Raw genomic sequence first — 17,343 nt, 5'->3', positions numbered from 1 at the left:
CCTTGACGGGGGTGGGGGACCTCAAATGCAGAGGGCACCAAAGAACAGCCTAGAGCTGTGCTTCCCACAGAACAGCGGGCACGCGCCCAGGTGAGCCACACGTGAGATTTCAGATGTTCCCAGAAGCCACGGTGAGTTGGGAAAACAAACAGGAGAAGTCAGTTTAATAGTATGTTCTATTTACCCCGATACACATCCAAAGTACGATCGATCATGTCCCCTCGTAAATAACACAGAGCCATGAACGGATGCTCTGCCTCCCTCTGCGTCCAGCTCGTCTCGTGTATTTATGCTCCCAGCTCACTGGGCTCCAACCAGCCACACGAGGAGCGCCCAGCACTCTGCACGGTGTTGGCCACAGCGCTGGACAGCACGGGTCCAGAGCAGGAAGGAGCAGCATCGCCCACGTGGGGCTCTGCTGTAGGAGCCAGGGCGGGGCCAGGTGTGGAAGCTTCTGGTCAGTATAAATGGGCCCGACAAGGGCAGTGCTGAGTGACTATTACGGACGGAGGTCCCGGACAGCAGCCCTCCGCCCGCCTCAGGCCTGGCTCCTCGGAGACCCGTTCCCAGGACGGATAAGGCAGCAGCGCCCGCGGGTGGTCTCTCTCTTGAGACGGCTCCCAGGGCTGGCCCCTGAGCTGGCGTGAGGCGGCCGGACGGTGCTCGGCTCTCTGTCCTCTTGGACTCACTGCTCCACACGTGCCTTGTCAGTAGGCTGCTGTCCTATAACACAGTCTATACTGCAGGCCTTGAGATGATCCATTTGGGCCAACACCGCGTGCAGACCAGCGTTAGGGTAAGGCTACCATGTGCAGTTTCCACATTAACGAGTCGTGAACTTTAAGGCCCTCTGCCTGTCTTCAGAGACTAGAAGCCCAGACCACTCACAACTAGTTGGAGGAGCGCCCATGAGACCCTAATGCACTGGGGGGACAGTCCTGGGCCATCGTCACGGAGGACCCAGGAGACCCTCCAAGGCCTTCCAACACACGCGGAAGGAATTAAGTCCATTTCAGTGTCGCTTAATTACATCTACCGAGGTCCAGTGCCACTCTGCCAGACACTGACAGCCACGTGCTAGAGATAAAGCACCCCTCCTGCGGACAGGCCTCCCCTCTCGCCCCTGCCTCTGGGGGCCACCCTGGCACCTGGGCAGCCTGCTGGCAGACACGGCATGCTTGGTAAGCCCACAGGGTTGTTAAAGGCCAGGCAGCCCCAAACACTTGCACGCAGAGTAACTCAGTCTCTGCACTCAGGTCTCGGCACAGGTGCATCCAGGCCTCAGGAGCCCACAGGTGAGACATAAAATCATGCCCTGTTGTTCTCGAGCTCCCGAGACGGATGTCCACACCATCCAGCCTGGGAGGCTGCAGAACCCCTTGCGGCCCCCCGTGCTGTGTTTCGGGAAAGCAGACAGGCAGGCGATGGCCCCATGATGGGCATCCCCTGCACTCCTGACCATCCCGCACCTCAGACCCGGGCCTCCCAGGCCGCTGGCCCCTCTCTCAGTGGGGGACACACGACCCCTGCAGTCAGCTCCTCGCAGAGGCCAACCTTGGTTCACGGCACGTCCCCAGGACCCATCATAGAGACCACGGGCTCACAGCAGCATCAGAGGGACAGACTGCTTGGTCCTCGCATGAAGAGCCCAGCAACGCAGAGCTTCCGTAGGAACCACTGCATGAAAGTTCATCACTTCACAGTGGGGTGTTTTTCCACTTCAACACAAATTCTAGAATATTTTTTAATCTTCTTAAGCATTTCCTTTTAAACTGTCTTTTGTAAGAGGACTATTTACACGTGGAAGGTAGAGCCAACGGGGATTCCTAACATGGGGGTGGGGAGAGGGACGGATGCTCCCAGGGGACGGCATCAGGGATGAACTCCGAGCGCTCACTCCCTGAGAACAACTTGGCCAGCAGGACGGCATTGTGGAGAGGACGCGGTACTCAAATACCCTACACGCTGAAAACAAAGTCGCTCCTGGAAACGCCCTCCAACCAGGCACGTCTGCTCAGACCTCTAACCCAGGTCTCGGGAAAGCTGCAGGTGCTGTGGGTCGGAAGTGGCCGCGTCCCCTCCCCGCTCGGGGTGTGACTGACGGACCCCACCTCACGTTTCCACCAGCCTCCTCCATCCCCACGTCCAGAGGTGCCAGGAATGGGTCCTGGTCACTTTCCTGGCTCTTCTGGAAGTTTATTCTTAGACTGTCGGCCCCCAACCCAAACAAACAGAATGGCTTCCTCTCACCCCTCTTCTCACTCAGAGAAAGCAAAGGCACCCAAGCCACAAGAAGCGTCCAAGACCATTCTGCAGCTCCGGGGCTGCCATCCCACACAGGACCATCCTGACCCCCAGGGGTGAACAAGTGAGACTGAAGAGAAGGGAGGACCATGCGCTCTGCCACCCCAACTGCAACAACAGACCACCTCCAAGGACCTGATATGCAAGTGCTGCATGCCAAGCTGGCCCCCAGGGGACGTGGGGAGGTCCAGGCAGGGGTGGGCCTCACAGGCACCTCCTCGGCCCCCGGCACTCTCCCTGCTACCCACGGAAGCTGGTGCTGACCACTGGGCGCCCACCCTCAGGCCCACACCCCCAGCACAGCCTCACAGGGCCCTTCTCCTGCCCATGTCACACAAGGCACTGATGTCCTCTGTAGCCAAAGTCCCCGGATGGACTGTGACCTTGGGCAGAATGACCTGAGCTTCCTGAGACCCACCTTCCCTCTCGGCTCCCAAGTCACGGCTGCCACCAGGAGGCAACAGACAGATGCAGCTGCTGACAGGCGTTGGACACCCACGCCAAGACCTGCTCAGGAGCCACTTCTAGAAAGAACCAGACTTTGCAGGTGGCTTTCATCCCGTACCTGATGATCGGTGTCATCAAACATTCCAGCAGCCGGGATGCGGCTTCCTCCCACTGTCTGGTGATGGCAGAGTCTGGGACAGAGAGACAAAGGCGACATGTTGGCAGGGAGCCATGAGCAGAATCCCTTACCCCCTACATGTACACGCAGACTCAACATCGCGGCCACTCCACAGGCCCCTGGCTCAGCCACGGGGCACGGCTCACCTGGCCAGGAGACCAGATGCAGCCTCACGGTGTGAACTGGGAGCAGAGGGTGTCTCTGCACCCTAGTTCAGGTGACAAGTGACACTGAGCGTGAGCTCCTGGGGGCACAGAGGGGGTCAGCGGGCGAGGCCTCGCCAGCAGTGGTGGGAGCGACGACCGAGTCTGAATGAAGAAGGATGTGTTTGCACCAAGCTCCCCTACCCTCCGTCCCTGACTCAGAAGCAGGTAGTAAGAAAATGCAGGTGTTCGAGCTTAGCATTTCAACGTTTCAGTTTTAAAACGAATTATGGGCTTAGAAACCAAAATGAGAGGAAGAGGAAGCGGGGGAGGAGGAGGAGGGTCAAAGACAAAAAAAAAAAGGAAGAAACCAGAAACGTATCCGGATGTCTGAGGGTTTCCAACAACCCTGAGAGCAGGGCAGGCGGACCACGTCTCGCACAGGACTCAGAGCCGCAGAGGGGACGCGAGCAACAAGCCGGGGAGCCTTCCTCCAGGCGCTCCTTCCAGCTCCTGCAGGGCCCTGGGCCCCCCACCCCCTACCAGGCCCACCATGCAGCTCATGTGCACAGCCTGCAATGGCCAGAGCCCCCTGCCGGCCCTGCTGGCCCCAGAGCCACCCCTGCGTGTAGCACGTCCTTCCCACCCGCCACAGCCCAGCACACAGGCCCCCTCCCCAGAAGCAGGTCCCCTGGGAGAGACCTGGGTGGGCGGCCTGGGGGAAGCTCAGGGCCGAGGGGGCTGGAGCACAAGGCCCACTCAGGGCAGTGATACGCCAACCTCAGACAGACCCATGGGGCTTGCGCTCCACTCCCCGTAGCACGCAGCTAGACGGCCTTTCTCGCACCTGGCCCTGTGATCGGGGTCCGACACCCTCGTCCCTCGTGTTCCGGAACGCGCTCACTGCACATGACGTGGATGAGACTCGCAGAGCCCCTGTCCACCAGGGCAAGGCCGGGCCTAGATCCCCGAACCCACCCTGCACCTCCTCAGTGACGGGCTGAACAGCTCGTCCCCGCGGATCAGTCGGAACAAAGTGCTTGTTACCCAAACTCTGCTTTGCCTTCTCTCCTGGCCCCAGGCCTCTGGACCTGAGAACAGGCTGAGCCTCGGGGTGACTCCCCCCCAACAAAACAGGCCGGCCTCCGGGCACACCTTCTGATCCATCACCCCCGCGCTCCACTCTTCCTCCCCTGCCCCACATCCGGGTCCTGCTGCCTGCCTACACCTCCCTACAAGGAAAACTCAGTCTGCTGAGCCCAGACACACTTGCTTATCTCACCGTCACGCCCCCCACTCCGACACCACTCCCCCGGCGACAACCCCTTCCAATAGGGTCTCTTTCTACTAAGTCTGGGTTCACTCCTCATTTGACAACTGATGACAAATGACTTGAAGCCCCAAAACATGTGGGCCCGCTGGACAGAGGAGACCTCTGGGTTCCAGCTGCCTGACAACTCACAGGCTCCAGGAGGTCCCAGGAGCGGAGGGTCACGGCACATTCGGGCTGGTTGGAGAGCTGGCTCAGGGCCTGTCCAAGAGCCACCTCACAGCTGGCCAGCGGGCAACAGAAAAGGGGCGACATCAGAGGAAAACAGCGCTCAACACGCCCGGCGCCCCACACACCGTGGAAGACCCGCCCTCGGAGCATCAGACACAGCACACGGGCCGTTCTGCCTAGGCGGACTCTCGCTCCAGGAGGTGGGCTCCACGGGGCCGTCTAGAGAGCGACACAGGTGCGTACAGGGCCCAGCACCCTGCTCCCCATGCCCCTCCCTGCAGGGAGAGAAGTCCCCAAGACACCACCCCACCCAGGAGGGCTCCCCGCACATGCCCAAGGGGCACGGCTGGCCTGGCTACTGCTCTCCTGACCGCCGAAGACTGTCCCTTCTAAAAGTACTGTGACCGAGCGTGTGGAATGAAATGATCATGTCACTGGTCACCAGAAAGATCAAATTAAAACAAGACGCCATTCTCTCCCTACAGAACTAACATGGAAAAAATGACACAGCTCAATGATGGTGAGGAGGTGTGAGCCCGTCCCCACTGTCAATGGGAAGACTTTTCTAGAAGCAAAATGGCAGGGGTTATGCAGAACCTTACAAAGGTCAGTGCTCCTACAGGTAATGATGGAAATGGGGCAGGCGTTCACACACGAAGGTTCTCATCCAGCAGACCCGAGAGTATAAGACAAAACTCCCCGAAGAGAGAACCACACAGACGAGGGCACATGGGGACCAGACAGGTGCCAAGTGGTAGGTAAGCGTCTCTCCAGATACTGACCTGGAGCCGACTGCCATGGCTCTGAGTCACACCCACCTCCACAAACTCAGGAGGCAGTCTCCTCTCGGGGTGAGGAAAACGTTCTGGAACTGGATAAGTAACGGCTGCACAACACTGTAAATGTACTGAGTGCCCCTGAATTGTTCACTGTCATGTGTTAATTTTATGTTATGTGAACTTCAGCTCAATAAGGAATAAAGGAATACTGAAATGAATTTCCAACAAACATAAAACTGGCTTTTTCCGTGAAGGGAAGTCAACTTGCCCCACTGCTGGACAGAATCCAGGTGCCTGTCTCAGACGAGGACCATTTGCACGGCTATGCATTACATGCAACTTTCAGAGCCGCAGGAAGACAGACAAGCTCCAGAGGCTCCAGGGTTCCAGTCAAACGCTGCTCAGTCTGAAGTCCAAGGGGGACAGAGGGGAGGGGCGGAGCCACGAGATTCAGGAGGAAAGGGGGCCAGGGACCAGGTGATGGTAGAGTGAGAGGAAGAGTGACAGGCATCAAGAAGGGCTCCTATTTCTAGAGGGAAGTGGGGACGGTGGGAGAGCTGGGGAGCTGGGAGGACGTTTGCCCCGGACAGAGAATAAAGAACTGAGGTCTCGCAGCATCACTGTCTAGAGAGTGGCCCGGGGTGTCTCAGCAGCCCCTCCCTGGCTGGGGGACGTCCCCAGCATGTGCTGTAGCTGCCTGGGGCATGCACCAAGGGACCCCCCCCCACACACAAAACGCTAAATAATGTAGGTGAAAGAAAGATTCCCCATTACTCAAACAGAAAACCATGGTAATTGCTCAGATCTGTGCTCACACAGCCTTGAAAATAAGGAACGGTGACGCCAGTTCACTTTCAGAAAGTCCTTTTCTTTTTGACAGTCTAGAATTCTTTCCAGGGCTCCTTGAACATCTCTAGGAACTCCTAATGTCAAAGGAGGGGCTGCCTCCGGCCTCCTCCTTCTTTGAGACAAACCACTGCCCTGGGAGGCTGTTCTCGGGGGAAGCCAAGGGAGGCGACTGCCAGGTCACAAGGATTCCTTGCTGGGTTCCCCTGATGACAGACGTGAACTGACGTTACGGTAACCTTCTGCCAGGATGCCGGCTCCATTTCCATGGCCCTCTCACCCTCTTGTTACTATGTAACTCTTGGGTTCTAAGCCATAAACTCCAGAGCCACGGTTCCAAGATTTTGTTACTCTTTCACCAGCAGTCAGAACAGAAACGAAAATGTTACTAATCTCCTGGAAAGAAACTGAATGAGAAATCTGCAGAGTCACATGAGAATTATTACTAGGGTTCTCCCCCTTGGGGGTTGCGGCTGAAAACTCTCCGCCAAAAGAATTGTGTGTTCCTTTCCCGGCGTGCCCCCCACCCCCGCCCACATGCACGCCTGCCTCCCCGGGGGTGGCCATGTGAGGACAAGGGCACAGGAGCCTCTCCTGGGAGTGCGTGCCTGGCGCTTCACACCCTCACGGCCGGCTGCCCAGCTGCCAAGACCTCACAACCGGATGGTCTCGTGACCCCACGTGGGACACCCCTCGAGGCACCACTCAGCCACCAAACTCTCTCAGTGGAGGGACTAGTTCTGCTCTCCCCCCTTTCTGTCCACCTGCTACTTTTATAATAAGGGGGAAATCACACATAGACAGGTTACAAGTCTTACCAATTGTTGCAAGGCTACAACCGCAGGGAGCGCATCCCACACGGCACCTTTGGAAACAGCCCTCCGATCGCCTGGTGTCAGAGCCACGGCTCATCAACTGGACTTTCTTGACCAGCCTCGTCGCACACACAGCCTGCAGCAGACCAGCAGCACGACACACTGAGTTGCCAAAGGACACAGACACAGACAATAGCCAAACTGAGTGACCCAGGTGGTCCCAGTTCTGGGCCTGGTCATCCACCCTTCTCGTCATCATTGAGGAAACTCCACGCCCTACAACTACGCCAGGGTCCCCACAGGACGCCACTTCGCTCCACCTGTGACAGGTACCTCCAAGCCCTCTGCATTTGCAAAAACCTATTTTCCTTCTATTGCTCATAAATCCCTCTCCTATTCTTAAGCCCTGAGTGACACAGATTTTTTAATTAAATGAAGCAAAATTCATCATGCTTGAAGAATTACTAAACAACTGTGACCTTTTCTCACACAGGGAGAGACTGCAATATCAGCATCAGGAAGTGCTACTCCCGGAAGGTTTGGGTGCTCCAAAATTCACCTTGAAACCTAACCCCCAAGGCGATGGTGTCAGGAGGTGGGGCCTTGGGAGGTGAGCAGGTCATGAGGACGAAGCCTCGTGAATGGGACTGGTGTCCTTATAAAAGAGACCCCAGGCAGCTCCCCCCCTCCCTGCCCCACGTGAGGACACAGGGATAAGTTGGCAACCTGGAAGAGGGCCCTCACCCGACTATGCTCACACCGTGATCTCAGATTTCCAGCCCCCGGAACCTTGAGAAATGAAAGTCTGATGTTCGTAAGCCACCCAGACTGTGCTGTTCTGTCACAGCAGCGTGAACTCACCGGGACAGGAACCCAAATCCATGCTTTTGTCCTTCTAAAAACGTCCACTTTAGGATTCATGATGAATAGAGACAACGTACCATATGAAGGACATACTGCCTCCTATCCTCCATCCCCAGCCACCTTTGGCCTCGCCAGATAAACCACCACCTGTCTCTTCTGACCCTCTGGCTAAACCATCTGCCCCGCTTGGCCTTAGTTCCCGGGGTTTTAAGAGTAAGCCAAGCTGTGGCCTTGACTGGAAACAGACAGAACACAAAGCAATCAGCACTACAGACACACCACTTGGAACAGCCCGTTAAACGTCACGGACAAAGGGAGGAATCTCGTCTGCTCTTTAGGGAGACTCTCCCCGTGTGAAACTGCTCCCCGATGGCAGCCTGATGCTTCTGGAAACACAGGAAGACATGCAGGTCACTGGGGTGCACGTATTAAGTTTCCACCCTGGGCACCTAATGCTGCCCCAGTGGATTAAAACCCTAATGTTCCTCCTGACACATCGCATTTGCTGCTCCCTGGGGACACCCTGTGAACCCGGGAGCCCAGCTGAGGGAGATGGGGCAACGCCTTCAGCTAAAATGATTCCTCCGCTCCCAAGGCTGCATTTCAAACACTAGGTCTAAGACAGTCCCATTCCCAATACGAGGCAAGAGAGGTGCTACCTCTGCAGCCCCACAGATGCTAGCAGACAGTAAGGGACCACTGGGAACACCTGTGTGCACACAATAGTCAACAACTTAGAGGGGACCATCTGATGCCTCAAAGACCCACACTACCACGACCCACCCATGACGAGAGAGAGAGAACCTGAACAACGCTACACCTAACGAGGACAGTGAATCTGTAGATAAAAACCTGCTGAAAAAGACATCTCCACGTCCAGACGGTTTTACCAGCAAATTCTAGCAAACAGTTAAGAAATAACAGCAATTCTATACAATCTCTTTCAGAAAACAGAAGAGGGAAAAATGTTTCCCAACTTACATGAGGCCAGCATTACCCTGATAGCAAAAAAAGACAGAAACAGCACAGGAAGATTGCAGACCAACATCCCTCAGGAGCTCAGATGCAAAAATCCTCAACAAAATATTTGCAAATTGAATCTAGCAATAGACATAAACGGTACACCACAATCAATGGAATTTATCCCAGAATGCAAGGCTGGGTCAATATGCAAAAATCAATATGTGTGTAATCCATCCTATGGTACCGTGGTCTAGAGAAGAAAAAATAAACAAATCTATCAAATTATGTAGAAAAAGCATTTGAAAAAATTTAGCATCCACTCATGATAAAAACCACAGCACATGAGGGACAGAAGGGCGCTCCCACATCTGATAAAGGACGTCTGTGAAGAAACCCACAGCCAACATGATCCTCAGTGTTGGGAAACTCAGTGCTGCCCTAAGACCAGGGACAAGGCAGGAGGTCCCTGTCCACCACTTCTATTCAACACTGTGCTGGAGGCCTGGCTAGTGCACGAGGCAGAGGATATAAAATGCATACAGCCTAGCAAGGAAGAAATAAACTGGTCTTTTCAAAGACAGCATGATTACCTATGTCGAAAATTCCAAGGAATCGACAAAAAAAGCTCTCAGAACTAACAAGTGAGTTTAGCGGTCCCAGAATACAAGATCAGTAACATAACACGTGTCATTTTTCCATGTTCTCTCCATCAACGCTTGGTCAATTGATAAACTGAACTTCATCACTTAAAATGTTTTGCTCTGTGAAGGATCCTGTGAAGAGAATTAAAAAACAAGCTACAGACAGGGCGAAAATATTTGCAAATCCCGTATCTGACAAGGTATTTGTGTTCAGAATATATGAAAAACCCTCAGAACTCAACAGGAAGAAAATAAACAACCCAATTCTATGAGTAAGACTTGAACAGGCACTTTATCAAGTGCGAAGCAGACAAGCTCGTGAGAAGATGATAAATAAAGTCTATAAACACCTGAAGATGTTCAACGTCATTAGCCACTAGGAAATGCAAATTAAAACCACAACGTGCACATTGTACACATACTAGAATGGCTATAAACATAACTAATGATACCAAGTGTGGAGCAACTGGAACTTTCACAGATTGTTGGTGAGAAAGGAGAACAGGTCAGCCACTCCAGAAAACACCCAGGTGTTTTCTAATAAAGTTAAACACACACCCACCATAGGACCGAGCAATCCCACTCCTGGTATTTATCCTAAGGAAATAAAACTGCATGTTCCCAGAAAAGCCTGCACACAAATGCTTACAGCAGCTGTGTTCAAACATACAAAGGAATACTACTCAGCAGTCAAAAAGACACATGTGACAACCGGAAGGAGCCTCAAAGGCCTGATGCAGCGGGAAAGAAGCCCATATCTAAAGGCCACCTCCTGTGTGGCTTCATGCACAGGACATTCCTGGAATGGAAGCCCCAGGGACAGAGCAGGCCAGCAGGCACAGCCGTTAGGGGCATGGGGAGGGTGTGAATATAAAGGACAGTACAGGGGAGATTTTGGGGGTGAAACTGTTCTGTCTCCTGACTGTGGAGGAGGTTACACAAATCTGTATAAGTAATAAAATTGACAGGACTCATAGCAAAAAATATCATCATTTTTACTGTATATTAATTTAAAATACAAAAAAAAGAGTAGAAGGACTACATCAATTTGGTTGAAATGTTTTTTAAAACACTTTTATTTTTAGCCAGACACAAAAGGACAAGTGCTGTATGATTCCATGTATTTGAGATCCCCAGAGTCGTCAGATTCACAGAGACAGAGAGTAGCACAGGGAGTGCCAGGAGCTGGGCGGGTGTCGGTGTTGAATGGGGACAGAGCTTCAGTTTTGCAAGACGGAAGGAGAGCTGGGGACGGATGATGGCAACGGCTGCACAGCAGTGTGAAGGTACTCAATGCCACTGGACGTCACCTTTTTTTTTTTTTCAAAGATTGGCATCTAACAACTGTTGCCAATGTTTTTTTTTCCTGCCTTATCTCCCCAAATCCCCCCCAATACATAGTTGTATGTCTTAGTTGCAGGTCCTTCTAGTTGTGGCATGTGGGATGCCGCCTCAATGTGGCCTGACGAGCGGTGCCATGTCCGTGCCAGGATCTGAGCCGCCACAGTGGAGCGTGTGAACTTAACCACTCAGCCACGGGGCCGGCCCCCTGAACCTCACTCTTAAAATGGTTGAAATCCTAAGTTTTATGTTAGGTATATTTTACCACAATTTTAAAAAACACCTTTATTTTTCATTAGAAAAGTAGATTTACAAATTGATTTGTATAGAAAAAAAGTAGATTTGCAAATTGTATTTGTATAAGAGTAAAGCAATGAAAGGGAATTCTAGAAGCAAGACGCTCAAGACTTTAACCGCAGACACCCTGCAGATGCATCACTGACCCGCTCGGCAAGTGTCACTCCATCTCTCCCCACACCTATGGTGCACAACGGCTTCGTTAATTAGACGGGGGCTAGCGTCTGTGCATGCTGTGATCGAGAACAAAACAGAGACCAAGAGTCAATTTGTCCAACCCTTTGGACTCTCAAAGAATCATGCGTTCACTTCCCAAAATAAGTACAATACACCCAAGGGCTGAAGGAGCAGCTTGCATTTTCCGTCACACGTGACCAGAACCTTAAACAGCCACATGTTGACAGCAGGCTACAGAGACTCCAGGCCAATCAGCCAGCGACACATCGACTCATCTCCTCGAGGTCACCAGGGAACGGGGCAGAGAAAGAATCACACCCCCCAGCAGGATTTCTGGATCCCTGGTGGCTGCACTGCATGGTCCATGCTCCCCATTCGGAAAAGTTCCAGCCACTTTGCAGACACGTGGGCACCAGCTTCTGGGCACAAGGCCTCTCGCCCCCACCACTGGTTGCCAAGACACTTAACCCCAATGATGTCCAAATGGAAATTGCAGCTATAGACACCTGGCACCAATAAACACCAAAAATAAACACAATCTGATGCATCCACCCAGCTCTGTGCATCCTAAGATCTGAACGGTAATTAACCTTCGTGTAAACTCTGTGTTGGTGGCTGAGTCAAGAAATCACTGGCTTTTGGATCCAAATAAGAACAGCACAAAGATTATGCTGGACAAATAAAACATCAACTGATCTGACATCTCCAGGCTCTTGATTTCCAGCAATACTCCATTGTATATACAGATGAAGGAGCCACGTAAACAATCCCTAAATTGTTTAAATTAGCTCCTCTTTCCTTCTCTGTGGTCAGCCCTCTAACTGTTCGTCTTCCCTGCAGAATCCGAGCTTCAGCACACATGGACCGTTTTTATAAAACTACCATGCTTCACTATCTCTTCCACGTTTTGTGATTCCACGACATCCCGGCCGAGGACAGGGCTGAAAACATGAGAAGTCATCCAGCTGCTGTTTCCGAGGCCTCTTCTTGATGCACGTGTCCCTCCCGGAAGAGAAGAGAGTCAAGGAACCCTTACTCCGCTCTCGTGTTCCTCCTGGCCACATCCTTCCGCAGCAAGAGGCCAGGCTCGGGTCAAGAGCGCAGATTCTGGTTTCAGGTCTGTCACCGGGGAGCCCCACAGGGGTCCTGGCAGTGGAGGCCCTGGATGCTCCCCCGGGGCCACCTTGGAAGTTCCGGATGGCACCTGCAGGGGAGCAGCTGGTGCTTTAGAAGCTGGGGGGTGAGCCTGGAGCTGCCACACTGCTCTGGCACTTGCTGTCACCCGGCTCCATCCTTCCCAGTTTCAGGCCACTCCCCGAAGCTGCTCTCCAGGGCATTTCAACTGGCCCTCCCCAGTGGGAGAAGGTCAGGCTTAGGGTGCCCACAAAGGCCCCGCCAGCCCTGCAGGAGGCCCCAGGGCCGGACAGACAGCCACGACCACCACAGCAGCAGCACACTCAGGCCTGGCCCTGGTGCCAGGAAAGGCCTCGCTCTTCCAAGAAGAGCGAGACCAGAGGCTGTGCAGGAAACCTCGGAGCCTGGGGCCAGGCAGCATCTGCACTGTGCCCTGGCACACCCAGGAGCCAGCAGAGGCCTGCTTGCCTTTGCCTAGTGCCACCTCCCTGAGCCTCGGCCAGCGGGGGTCCACGACACATGCCAGTGCCAGATCCAGAGGCTGACCTGCGTTCCTGCCCCCCGACCCAGAGTCCCAGCCCCGGCACCCTGACCCCAGACGCCCGCCCACCACACTGCCAGCCATGCTGCACTCCCCCAACCTCTGGGACCAGCCCACTGGCCCATGCATGCATTCATTCATTTGTTCATTCACTCACCTGGAACACCACACCTGACGGGAAAAAAAGAGAAGAACCACCTTCCTTTAACCTTTTGGGACCCTGCTCCTCTCTGCCTCCACCCACCTCTCCACCAAGCAGATCGGATCCAAACCTACACAGACATTAGGCCAAGCTCGCCCCGGCACACCACGTGGGTTTTCTTCTGCTTTGTCGTAACTATTTATCGTCAAATAACAGGATCGTCAAGAGGCCGACTAAGAGCGTGCCAGGCAGACAGGAGGCCAACTTCAGCGGCTCAGAGGGCAGGGACAGGATGGCAGACCGCGGCTGGAGAAGGGTTTCTCGCACAACAAGAAAACACCAGGGAGGTGGGCCATCAGGGGCCCCTGGTAATAAACTCCTCCACATGTCATTCTGGAGTTGAAATCTTCTCCAGAGGAAAGAGGACAACCATCTTCCCCAGAGGCCCCGGGGAGTCGCTAGGCCTAAGCTCGGGGCCAGAGGCGACAGGAACAAAGCCCCAGCCCAGTGAGGACACGAGCTGGATGGCATGGGGCTCAGCCTGCACGAGGCTGGAGCCGCTCCCAGCACCGTCCTCCAGGCCGATGCCCACCCTGTGGCCTCTGGGGACGAGTCAGGAGCCCTGCCTGCTCGGGGAGCAGGTCACCCTCATCCTCATACACCTGGAGCAAGCACACGCACGTACCCACGGCCCGCCACAGGGGCTCCAGGGACTCAGGGGCACTCGTCAGTGCTGTGGTTAATTTTACCTGCCCACCTGGCCACTCGGTCAGACATTATTCGAGTCTTCAGTGCCCACTCGGTCAGACATTATTCCAGAGGCTTCAGTGCCCCCTCGGTCAGACATTATTCCAGAGGCTTCAGTGCCCACTCGGTCAGACATTATTCCAGAGGCTTCAGTGCCCACTCGGTCAGACATTATTCCAGAGGCTTCAGTGCCCACTCGGTCAGACATTATTCCAGAGGCTTCAGCAAAGGTACTTTCTGAATGACATTCACACTTCAGTCCGTGGACTCTGAGTAAAGCAGATGACCCTCCAGGGCGCCTGTGGCCTGCCCTGCAGATTTCAGACCTGCCAGCTCCACAATCATGAGCCGATTCCTTAAAATAAACCTCCCTCCCTCCCTCCCTCTCTTCTCTAGACACACCCACACGCATACACACACCCCGTCACTTCTGTTGCTCTGGAGAACCCTGAGTGATACAATCAGGGATACTGCATCCAAGATGCCAGCTGGCCTGGTGCTTCGGACCAGAACCTCTGTGTGGAGAGAGGCCCCCGTGAGCCCACGGTGCCCCATAGAGGGTCCCAACATGTGTGAATGATCTGGAACACAACGCCCAGCATCTGGCTGGGATGCAGAGCTGACTCCCCAGAAAAAAGGCCACATTACTTGTGGCCTCCAGTGGATTGTCACCTGCGCATTATCACTCAAGACAAACGAGAGGTGAGGAGGGGGCGTTGTGGGGTGGGTGAGTTTTACCATTCGGCTGAAATTACGATTAAGACTTGAGGAAAATAAGTTCTATTAGCTTCCTACTGGGCAGAGACGCCTCAGTCCACGAAGCTTCTGTAATGCAGACCTCGTGCTCTGCCGCAGCCTGCTTCTCAGGAGTGTGCACGCATGTGCACACACACACATGCATGGCACATGTACACATATACTCACACATACACACACACACGGCTTACTACAAACACTGTTAATTCCTTTTCTCGGGCCCCACCATTCCCAGGGGCCACTGCATGTCCTGCAGGTAGGCGCCAGGGTGGCACAGCCAAAGCTGACCAATGCCTGTCTGAGAGCAACGGACATAAAAGGGCCTGGCCCCTCAGGGTACCTCCACCCCAGACAAGCCACAGGGAGCCGGCAATGGTCCCACAGCACCCCAGTCTGAGTCCACTCACATCTACTGACAAACCTACAGATGAAACATTTCAAATAGGCTTTTCTTTTCCAGAATACTCTAAAATGAACAAAACTCTTCAAAACAATACAACTAATAAAAGAACAACCCAATTTCTATTAAAAAGGGTGAAGCCCACCAACAGGTGCTTCGGGAGATAATATAAACAACCAACAAACCACCACCAAGCGATAAGGATGGAGACCATGACCTCCCCTTTCCTGATCGTCCGGTGAGGACTAAGCCCACCAGCAATGCTCTGTGGGCACGAGGGGTGGGAGAGACCCTCGTGAGCTGGGGGCACAGAGCTGTCCTGCATCAGCTCAGCGACTGTGGCCAAAACTGAATACGATGCGCCTTTGACTCAAATATTCCCATTCTAAGACTCTTTCCTATAAAAACACTCACTGAGGTTCACCAAGAAACATGGCCGAGGATGTGGCAGATAGGGGAGATGTCCAAACTCCCGCCACAGGCTGTGGGACACGGGGCACATGGCCCACGGGCTGGGAGACCCGGGACACATGCCAGTGGGGGTGCAGGGCCCTCACAGAGCACACATGTCTCTGCCTCGGAGCTGAGGGAGGAAAGCAAGCTGCCGACCCCCAAGGCGGTGACCACCCTTTGGGGAGAGCGCCGTCTATATGAATGTCCTGTGTGAGTGTCCACGCACACGCACGTGCATCTGGGTGTGTGAAAGGGAATGGACAAGCCCTGAGAAATACAGCATGGACGGTAGGCCCCCAGGGCTCAAGGCGGCAGCTTCGGCCTCTCTGCTTTCTGCCTTCGTTTTCAAAACAATAAAAACGCCGTTAAAATAAAGGAAAAGTTAGTCAGCATATCTGACTTCCTGTTCACACTAGAGATTCAACCAGTACTTTTGCAGAAACATAACTTAAAAGGACAGGCCCCACCGGCAGAGATAAAAACTCACCTAAACAGATAGAAGGGCTTCCTGTTTCCCCTCCGAGTCAAAGCACAGTTATTTCAGAAAGTGCGAGTTTCCACCACGCGCTTGCTCGCTTCTATCGCTTCCCACGGAGGAGAGAGCAGCCGCGGTTTCCATTTTCCTGCTGATAAAGCGCTGCTGAAGCACATCCTGGAGAAAGCAAACGCCTGCCAGACCCCGCCCGCCCCACCCGGCCGCCCGCTCCTGCCACCCCACAGAGTATTTCTGTCGCCTTCTCCTGGGCTGCAGCAGGTCGCAGAGAACGTCCCCCGGGAGCCTGTGGATGTCACTGTATTTGGAAATAGGGTCTTTGCAGGTGAAATTCAGTTAAGATCATTAAGTTAAGACGAGATCATCTGGGATCATCCAGGTGGACCCTAACTCCAATGACAAGTGTGCTTATAAGAGACACATGGAGGAGACAAACAAGGGAGAAGGCCACATGGTGACAGAGCAGAGGTGGGAGCGATGTGGCCACAAGCCACGTGTGCCTGGAGCCCCCAAAAGCTGGAAGAGGCAGGAAGGGTCCTCCCCTGGAGCCTTCGGAGGGAGCATGGTCCTAGGACACCTTGATCTTGGACTTGTGGCCCCCATAACTGAGGGAGAAGGAACTCCTGACGTTTAAGCCCCAGTGGGTGGAGCTCCGTACGCAGCCCAGGAAACAGGCGTGCGTGCACGTGTTGTACGAGGCTGGAGCACACCTGCTTCACCGTCAGTTTATCGACAAGGCGGGAAGGCCTCCTGCCGCACCCACCACGAAAACGCTCAGGATGAAACTCAGGTGGTCATTTTTACCGCCCCGGTGAGGGTGCGCACTCCGCCCTCCCACCCAGCACTGTGTCCCGGGCTGCCCACGCCCCACCCAAGGCCCTGCCCACTCCCTGGGGAGCCATCACTTCCATTACAGTCAATCCTGCTCTTTACAACAAACCACCCTGGACTCAGTGGCCTACATAGCCCGCTGTGCTCAGGTCCTGTGGTCCTCGACCAGGCCCCAGCAGGGACACTGCTCTCTGTTCTGACGTCTGAGGCCTGGGCCAGGGGGCCCGATGGTGAGGGCTGCAGCCATGTGAGGGCTGGAACCTCACACATCGGGCCCTGGCTCAGAGGGTGCGGAGGCCAAGACTGCCCACTGCCGTGGCCTCCAGAGGCTGAGGCCTCCTCACAGCATGGTGGCCGCAGGGTGTCAACCCTTCCTTGGCATCTCAGGGATCCAAGACCCACGCTGTCCTGAGGCCACCCTGGCCCACGCATCTCAGTGACAGCAATGCCAACAGATTGCAGCCATGTTTTTAACCTGCCACAGCTGTCCTCCCCACCCAGCTTCCGGATCTTTCCCGCTTATTCTCGAGTTCCGAATCAGCGTTCCTGA

The 17,343-nt window shown here is 54.3% G+C and overlaps 1 protein-coding gene across 4 annotated transcripts in view; it reads right to left on the bottom strand.

Moving 5' to 3' along the window:
• Nucleotides 1-17,343, bottom strand: part of LOC124241393 (semaphorin-4D-like) — a 92,027-nt gene that overhangs the window by 64,624 nt on the left and 10,060 nt on the right. The window contains exons 1-2 of one of the 4 annotated variants that reach the window (XM_046665152.1): nt 15,957-16,087; nt 2,870-2,942 (exon numbers count right to left, since the gene is read on the bottom strand). The exons of 1 other annotated variant lie outside the window; for it this stretch is intronic. The gene's annotated coding sequence lies outside the window, so the exon portion shown is untranslated. Of the gene's footprint in view, nt 1-2,722; nt 2,823-2,869; nt 2,943-15,956; nt 16,088-17,343 lie in introns of those variants that run through there. 2 more of the 4 variants (XM_046665153.1, XM_046665154.1) reach the window with 2 other exon arrangements.

Source organism: Equus quagga, chromosome 6 (assembly GCF_021613505.1).
Source record: "Equus quagga isolate Etosha38 chromosome 6, UCLA_HA_Equagga_1.0, whole genome shotgun sequence".
In the NCBI taxonomy this organism is placed as follows: domain Eukaryota; kingdom Metazoa; phylum Chordata; class Mammalia; order Perissodactyla; family Equidae; genus Equus; species Equus quagga.
This window is presented reverse-complemented; position numbering and strand designations above follow the sequence as displayed.